This window comes from Carya illinoinensis, chromosome 3 (assembly GCF_018687715.1).
Source record: "Carya illinoinensis cultivar Pawnee chromosome 3, C.illinoinensisPawnee_v1, whole genome shotgun sequence".
In the NCBI taxonomy this organism is placed as follows: Eukaryota; Viridiplantae; Streptophyta; class Magnoliopsida; order Fagales; family Juglandaceae; genus Carya; species Carya illinoinensis.
Genome location: NC_056754.1, coordinates 23,615,376 through 23,625,382, shown reverse-complemented (window position 1 = coordinate 23,625,382; position 10,007 = coordinate 23,615,376).

Genomic DNA, 10,007 nt, shown 5'->3' with positions numbered 1-10,007 from the left:
CTTATTAATTGATACATATTTAATTTTAATTGTTATTATTAGTTGTTAACAATATATATTTAATTGTTATAATCTATATTTTATTATAATTGATACTTATTTATTTCTTATTATTTATATTATAACTTAGCAGAAGCAAATATTAGTTACAATTAGTTATTATGTCTAAAATGTTTACTAATATTTATATACTTAATTGAGTGGGTTATTTATTTATATGGACAATAAGTATATATAAATTTCTAATTAAGCATTTATTTGATCCATTGTATTAAATAGAGGGTAATTTATTCTTTCCAACTCTCAACTTATTTGGGGGGGTTCAATAACTCTTTTTTGAAGAGTATTTTACTTTCTTAATTTATATATATATATATATATATATTTAATAATATAATGATTTGAAAAGACATAAGGGTAGTAATATTTAATGTGTTATTATTAAATATAGTTATTATATGTATATTATACTTTATATATAGTTAAGTTATTTGCTTATAAGTTGCATAACCATTATATTCTAATTAAAATAGTATGAATATATTATATATTTATTACATATTAAATATTTATTCCCATATTAAATTTATATTAAATGTTAAGAATAATCACAACAATTTCACATATTCACAACATATTTAATAAATATTCACACGTAAAGTCACAATCTATAAACATATTCCCCCAATAGTCAATAAAAATTCACAAACAATAATAACAATATATAAACATATTCTCAACATATTCAATAAAACAAACAATAATCACAATTTATGCATATATTCACATATTCACAAAAAAATTCAATAAAACAAACAATAATCATAATATATAAACATATTCTCAACATATTCAATAAAACAAACAATAATCACAATGTATGCATATATTGACATATTCACAAACAAATTTACAACAAAGTTTAGAAATATGCCTACCCCAACAAAAAAATGTATCAAATCAAATAGTTGATTACAAGCTCCACCAAATAATCCTTAAAAAAATATACAAAACAAAATTAGTTCACTTAGAATAAAGTCATTAACAAATAACACAAAAAACAAAAAACAAAAAAAAAAAAAAAAGGTGAAAGTAATCTCACCTTACCCCTCATCAAGAACAAACCAATTTTTAGCCGAAAAGATCAATTAATTTCTAACTCTCTCTCTCTCTCACTCTAACCCTCTCTCACATAATTTCTCTCTCTCTCTCTCTCTCTCTCTCTCTCTCTCTCTCTCTCTCTCTCTCTCTCTCTCTCTCTCTCTCTCACACACACACACACACACTCAAGCTCTCTCACTTCCCAGGCACCCTCTCTATCTCGCTTCTCTCTTTTGTGCATGGGACGAAGCAAAAATGAGTCTACTTTTCATCCCGTGCATGATTTCATTCTGAAACATTTCATTTGTTCTAACGTTCAAATGTATAAGTTATACATTTGAACGTTAACATTTATCACCCAATTTTTAGATGGAACGTTCGGACGTTCAAAAATATATATAATATTTACGTTTGAACGTAAATATTGTAACATTCAAACGTTTATTACACGAGTTGAGGAAATGAGCGGTCAATTTCTGACATTTTTTAACATCTCAACGTAAATAATGTAATGTTTGAACATTTATAATAAGAGCTGAGGAAATGAGTAGGAATTTTTCCGCATTTTTTTTCACGTTCGTTTGAATATTGAAGAGGAACGTCTATTCACATTTGAACGTTAAATAGAAACATTTGGCCGTTTCATATTTTATAACTAATATTATGTTGTTAATATATTAATATTAATATGTTATAACTAATAATATATGTTAATGACATGTTTCATACGCTTTTGGGCCAGACTACTTGGGAGCCCAGGTCTTCGCTTACCTGCACACACATAATCACTCCTAACTCCAGTAGCCCGGTGGGTCGCCGGATGGAGCCTTCAATGCTTAAGTCTTTTAAAGGGAAAATCTCAGAGTATGGGAGTATCGATCAGCTTACCCTCATCTGGTGCTTGAGGGGGACACTTATACCTATCCCCAAGGCAGCTCCATCCCCTACCCCCCTCTCGAGTGGCCTCTGCCAAAACTCCATAAATGCAACTTGGCCTAAGTGGGGGAGAGGTCAGATTGTAATGTCCCATCGACGTGGAGTGCTGATCCTTCCCTGACTGTAGAGGCGCTCAGCGCCTCTTGGGTCCTAGCCCACCTAGCCTATCAGCTTGACCCGAGTCCTCCTGAGCTAGGGAGTGCCTGTAGTTATGTGGCCTAGAGTTGGATGGGTCTAGGCTTGGCCTTGGGCCAGATAGCATCCCCACCTGGGTTGGGCCGAACTTCTAGGGGAAATTTTCTCCCAACAGTTACCCCTCCAATTCCTATCGAAAGACTTTGATGGGAATTCCAACAATTAACAGCTCCTTTGCTTTTGATACTACTCGGTCGGAATGGTTTTCCCTTCCTCATTGCTTGATCCCCGAGACCAGCGGTGATGGCCTCAGGTCCTCAATCGGGCAGATTGGTTGTTCATTTTTATCCTGAGTAATATGCTCATAGAGCCTTCTTATTACACCCATTGTGATCCACGTAGTTTCATGTGCTCTGTGGTTTGAAACTACCCTCTCAACGTTCCTTTTATATCATTCCAAATTCATCAAGATCAAACAACTACTCTATCCCTATTGCCCTAGCATATGAACCATCTCTTGGGCCTCTGAATAGTCCTAAAGAAAGACTGGGTATCTATCGCTTCCAAACCTTCTGCATTGCTATGCTGTTGGTCGAGACCCTGGCCTTTAACCACACTATTTTTCATGGCTTCCAAAAAATCTACCCACCCTGCTTCGAAGGGCTCGAGAGACCACAGGGCCACTAGGTCTTCTAGTCAGGCCCATTCGCCTTCTGGGACAGGGGCATCGAGGCTGCCACTGACAGCTGAAGGTTCGCCAGGTCTTCATGGCCCTCTAAGGTGGTTCCTTCTGACATGGAGAACCTGTGGAGAGAGTTTGGCATTTTGAAATGCACTGTTCTTGAGGTTCTGCAGCTGGATGAAGGAGCTGTGAACCTAGAGGGATATGCCTACAAAGTGGTGCGATTCCCCTCCATGTTCAACGACGGTCTTAGGTTGCCCCTCTGCATTCCAATTCACGATGTGCTAGACATGGTCAGCATGGCACCAGCCTAACTCCTTCCTAATGCTTGGAGAATCTTGGTGGGTTGCTGTGTGATTTGGCGATGGGCCAAAGAAGAAGCTCGTGACACTTGGCCCGATCTCACTAGCAAGGGGTAACCTTTGCAATTTTGTTCCTGTTTACCCTTTAGTTCACCTCGAGCAGGAATTTGACAGGAAGACCTCGGGCTCCAAACAGTTCTTCTTCGTTTCTGACCCCAGGTGGGAGTACCCCCCGGGCAGTCTGTGGGGCAAATTATCCCATTCGGGCTAAACTGGGAGGTGGCGCTTGAGGGAAAGCTCCCTAAGTCACCGGTGATGCCGAAGGAGGCCCACTGCATCGAGATTGTGCGAGAATGGCTCGCTGCCCACTTGGATAAAGTCTAGTCCAATGCGCTACAAAGTGAAAGTAGTTAGTTGCAATACCTTCTCATGCATTTGGCTTTGTGTCGGGTTGGATCTTTGATCCTGCTTGGGCCCACCGGTAGTCCATCACATCAGCAGTCAGTTAGCCCTCCAATGGAAGGAAAAGGAAAGAAGCTGCGGCAGAGTTCCTAGACAAGCCAAATTTTGATGATGATGATGCCCCTTGATTCCCTGGTCAATCTTCCACTGGGACTTCCACCCATCGGCCCCACCTGCAAAGTGGTAGGGGAGGGATCGCCACCCTCCTGCTTTCGGGGGCACTCCTTCGTGCTCCACAGACGGTTGGCGGGCCAGTGTTTCACTCACCGAGTCACTTTTCTTCCTTATCTTCCTCGATTTCTGGCGACAAGACCCTGCTCTCCCCAGAAGGAAGGTGCCTGGCTACCTCGTTTTTTAGTGCCTCCCAGAACTAATCATCTCAAAGTCAGTCGAGTCAGGGAAAGGGATCCGAGGTGACCGTTGTAGGGTGACCTAGATTTGGGCATCCTTTGGTCTGTGTTTTAGGCTCTCTCGGTCAGTTTTCGTCCTGAACTTGGATTTTCTTTTCCCAGTGCTTTCTTGATACTTTCCTTATGATTTTACTATGTGTTCACTTGACAAGTCACTAGTCAACCTTTGACCCTGGTAGTGAGAGATCAGGGTGGACCCAGCTCTTGGAATCTCCGGCCTATTTTTGTGGTTCTCGCGGTCTCCCCACGACCCATGGTAGACATGAGGCTCCCCAAGGGGCACACGGGTCTCACTCTGACCTTGATAAAGAGCTATTGTGTGATGTAAAATCTGAGTTGGGGGGTTCCAGGAAGAAGTCTCCATGTGTTATCTTGATATGGCGTGCAAGTTAGAGGTATGGAAGACCCTAGAGGAGATTCTCTTTAGTAAGAAGGAGGAGTTGGAGGAACTCCGAGTAGCACATACCTCTCTCTCCAAAAAGTATGATTCTGTGGTGTCCTCCTGTAAGTTTGTCGAGGACAAGTTCCTGAAGATCAACCAGGACTTCTTCAAGTGGGTGAAGACCATCAAGGCCCTCAAGGCTGAGAGGGAAGAGCCGAATTCGACACTTCAGTGACAATGGTTAGAGCTATCAAGAGTGCGGGGGGTCAAGGACAAGGCGTGGTGCCACGGGTTCCTTTCTGGTAGGGAGGCACTGAGGGTATACCTGTTGACAAACCCCCGATGTGAACTGCTTTTGCTAGACCCTAAGTTCCCGATTCTCAGCCTTGTTACTTTAGAGGTCAGGGCTTGGATAGGGGTGGACCTAGACCCTAGTGCGGTTATGGATGCACCCGAGACACACCTCCAGAAGTGGACCCTACCGATTAAGAGGAGGAGCCATAAGTTGACCCAGGGGAGAGGGGGGGAACCCTTTGCTTTGTTACCCCCTTTTTTTTACTCACATGTATATATGCATTGAACCTTTACTCTTGATATATTAGTGACTATACAACCTTAGTTTTGGGCTGATTTATTTAATCTGGTTATGTTTGTGGTGTACGTCCCCCCTAACTCACGCCTTGGGCTTTCCTCTTTACTTCTTTTCTTTTTCTTCTCTCTTTCTTCTTTCTTTTTTTGTGCTTGTTTTTTTTTTTTTTTTTTTTTTTTGTATTTTTTAGGCCACATTGGTAGTAAACGCCACATGTTCCTTTGTAGATGATTTAACCAATAAAGACACGCATCTTTCTTTTCCAAGGGAACGCATTGAATTCTGCTCTTCTATTGCCCTTGTTGTACTTGCCTTTCAACCTTCCCAAAGGAATGAGTTTATGACTGGAGTTTCTTCTATAGACTCCAAAGGATTTTGACAAATCAGTCATTCACTATCCACCCGTTGGTCGTCCTGCCTTAATGTTGTGGACCTCGTTTCCCCACGCGTGCCATGGGATTTGGGCTGGAGGTTTCTGCGAGATTCGTGTCTGATTTGATGGAGCCCTTCGACATGTATAGACTCTGAACCTTGGGATGTGAACCATCATTCCTAGCCTATATATAGGTCCTCTCCCTCTGTCACTTCCCACCAAATCTTCCTTCCTGCTTCCTTAAGCATTCTAAAATTCTGCCTTCTCTCTTTCCCCTCTTACACTAATACTCGCTGCTCTTAACTTCGATGGGTACCCTAGCTTATGGTTGGCTTTGTGAGATCGAATCCTGTGATGAGTTCTTTTGAGACATGTGCATGGCAGCCTCCTTGAGGCTCCCGCGGATGCCCTTCCAAAAGTTATACTGTTATTTATTACTTGGAGATGTTTTGAAAAGATGGCATGTTTCCAGCTTTGCGGGACAATCGTTCAATGGATTTCCCTACCTTAAAACTCCTCGTGCAGCTCACGGTTCTTCCTTACATCCCAGTTGGCTCCTATTGGTGGGGGTGTCTTCTCCTGCTCTAGGCCTTCCTCACCTGGTGCGGATGGACTCTTCAGGTTGTTACTTCTCTCAAGGGTGGACCCATACCCTGCCGATCCTTGCTTGGATTTTCTTGTTGTCCTCTCCCTTACGTATCTCATTACATAATTTCTCATTGTTGTGTCGTGATCTTTTAGTTATAATTGTTTTGGCAATTGATGAATAAAATTCATATGTATTCTTGTTTAGTTGCCTTTACTTTCTATGCTTTTACTTGTGATGCCTTCTGCTGTGCACGCCTTTCACAGGTAGCAATGCACCGTCCATTTTCTCACGTCGCAGTGAGTGGATGGTTATCCTACTCATACCCACCGGGCATTACTAAGCTTTTTCTCTTGTTGACCCCTGAGGCTTTTTGTAGCATAATCAGCTTGTGATCTTGTGCATAAGGTCCCCATCTCGCTTGAATTACACTGCATAGCTGAAGCCATGATAGAAATTCTCTATGCAAACTTGGCATAGTTTCAATAAATGGCCGAGCGGCGCATAAGCCAAACCCAACCAAGTTCACTGCAAAAGTCAATGCACATGTGCATGTATGTAAATTTAATCTTGACCATTACCGACCTGTCTTGCCGACTCACTCAGGGCTTTTACGGGCGTAACTGGTCTCTGGTATGTTCGTGTTCCTCTGAGGGAAGAGCATATGTATTCCCTCGTAGAGCTTTCCTACACTGGGGAGCCTTCGTTCATTCCTTTAGGGGAGTTTTCGTTCATTCCCTTACGAGAGAGCTTTCCCGGGCGAGGTAATTTCCTAGGGGGAGGTTTGTCATTCCCTCAGGAGAGCCTTCATTCATTCCCTGATGGGAGCTTTCTCGCGCAAGATGATTTCCACGGGGTAGGTCCATCGTTCCCTCAGGGGAGCCTTTGTTCATTCTCTTATGGGAGCTTTCCCGCTTGAGGTGGGTGGCCTCAAGGGAGGTTCATCGATCTCTTTCGGGTGCCTTTATTCATTCCCTTATGGGAGCTTTCCCACACTGGGGAGCATTCCCACATGAGGTGCGTGGCCTCGGGGGAGATTCTGTTGTTGAGTCGGGTAGTCTGGGGACTATCCCGTGCTCCTCCGAAGGAGAGGTAGGGATGCTTCAAACCGCACCCTCCTCTTATAGCTCTTCGGGGAGGTAATCGTCACTTTGATGCGAGGGGATGGGAGTACCATTTGGGCAGCCTCAAGGCTAAATGCACACTCCTGTGCAGGGGAGGTCAGGATGGCTCAGAGCCAATACTGCCAATTGACCCATGCGTGGAGGGATTCCGTTCGGGTAGTTTGTGACTGGACCTACTCCTATCCATGGACGTCATGGGAAAGTGGAGCCAGGACCAGGCCGGCTCCATGTCCATTCCTTATCATGACGGAACGGGTTAATGTTCGGGCAGCCACAAGGCTAGACCCGCTCTCCTTCACATGGGAGCCAGTCTAATCGGGGTTAGCTATGTCTATTGACCCATACTTGAAGGTAGTCTATTTGAGCAGTCTCCAACTGGACCCACTCCCGTTAGTCGATACTCATGACGAGGGTCAATCCATGCATCGGCTGTTAAGGACAAGCCCCTCGTCGCCGCAGGAGGGATCTAGCAGCCCTTTGGCATTACACCCATCCCTTTGGTACCCCACGAGGAGGTAAGTCAAAAGGCTTAGTGGCCCCCTGCTCTTTGTCGGGACGGGGATGAGGCCAATTTTGAATTGCCTCGGGGCCTAACTCGCACTCCTTAGCAAGGGAGGTGAGGATGGCTTGGAGCCACCCTACCCGTTGACCCATACTAGGAGGGACTCCGTTCAGGTAGTTTGCAATTGGACCTGCTCCCATTCATTGACATGGCGGGGAAGGGTTATTCATACGAATGTTGGGATCACGTTCCCTGGGGCACAGTTTCTAAAATAATCATGCATCACTCATTTATGGAAGCTAGATCAGCACCCATGGGGTCAACAATAACAAGGAAATACAAATGGGTCGGGAACACCTCCTTACTTGACGGGGTGGCCTTGACCCCTCCCCCAGCACCTCCTAGCCCAAGGCCCGGTTCATTCTAGCAGGTGGTTATTCCAGTTTTTTGTTGAGATCTTCCCCTCAAGGTTTCTTGGTCGTCACCTCCCTTCGCTGTTTAGTCACATCTTCGAGACGTCCGAGAGTGGACTCCTGCCGGTGTGCAAAGTACACGTTCAACTATAAAATTAGTTGAATGATAATGATGTGTTTCATAAGCCTTTGGGCCAGACTACCAGGAGCTTTGGTCTTCACTTACCTACACACATAAAACCACTCCCAACTCCCGCAGCCCAGTGGGTCGCTAGATGAAGCCTCTGAGCTTAAGTTAGTTTCGTTTAGAGGGAAAATCTCAAAGTATGGGAGTATCGTTCAACTTACCCTCCTTTGGTGCTCGAGGGGGACACTTATACCTGTCCCCAAGACCGCTCCATCCCCTGCCCCCCTCTCGAGTGGCCTCTACTAGAGCCCCATAAATGCGACTTGGCCTGAGGGAGTGAGAGGTCAGATCGTTCTGTCCCATCGAGATGGCGTGTTGCTCCTTTCCTAATGGGAGCATCGCTTGGGTCTTGGCCCACCCGGCCTGTCAGCTTGAACCAAGTCCTCCTGAGCCTGTAGTTATGTGGCCTGGAGTTGGATCGGCCTAGGCTTGGCCTTGGGCCAGATGGCATCCCCACCTGGGTTAAATTTTCCCCCAACAATATATAAATATATATATATATTATTAGTTATATATCTTCTAACTAATATATAATATATTTTATTAATATATAACATAATATATTAATACAATATGTTATAAATAATATATATATTTGCTGCCTCCCATATGCAAGATAATATATATATTCTTAAAAAATAGTTGATTATTTTTTTAAAAATAAAATATTCTATAAAAAAATTGATTCACCCTTCAATAATTTATGGCATAGGGAAAAAATGTGGGACTCAAGGGGACACCATAAAATGCACCATGTATAGTATATAAATATTATAAAAAATAGTTGTGCATGTAGAATAATACTCATTTTGATTTGACACCACCATCAACTCATCGAGGCAATTTTTTTTTTAAGATAAGTTGGAGTTGGACATGGACACTTAGTGCGTAAATTACCACCACCATACAATTAAGTTCCTAGAATATAATTATAACACAACAATCGCAACCACTTAACCGAGACATATAAAAATGGTTGCTTTCAGTAGATCATCATCACTCTTAATCAGCTCAAATACACAAATATCTCCTACTTGTAGTTTATTGTCTAGTGCAAAAGTATACCAACCACTAGACATGGTAGCCCGAGAACTAGTAGTCAAAATAGACAAAATAGGTCACTACTAAAAAGAACAGCAGCATGGAAAATCACAACTTGTAAAGAAGTTTCAATGCTTTTATTCAGTTCAAAAACACAAATGTTACCTACTTCCAGATTATTGTCTCGTGCAAACACTCCAACCACATCCAAACATGCCTCTTGACATTGTAGCATTCATTTAGAAAATGTACTTGACAGACCAATATCTCCCATCTGAAACCCGAAGAATTATATCATCTATCTTCTTATTCAAATAACTCTTCGAAAAGCTTAAACGTAGATTCCGGTTTATTCAAGACAGAAATGAAGATGCTACTTACAGTGCTGTTTTGAAAGATATATAGTATATTATATATATACTTATATATATAATATACTATATAATATACTATATAATACTTATATATACTTATATAATATACTCGATACTTATATATACTAATATAATATACTATATATATAATATAGTATATATATAATATAATATAGTATATACTAGACTATATATATAATATATAATAATACTTTACTAGTATAATTATAGACAACAGATGTTTATACTAAATAGTATTAGACTATTTATATACTTATATAAACTTATGTAATATACTAGAATATAACCATTTTTTTTAATAATTTGAACAAAAGTATTTAAATGCTTCCAATGTTGTTCAATAGATTAAGAAAATATTAATACATCATTTGTATAAACTATAGAAAA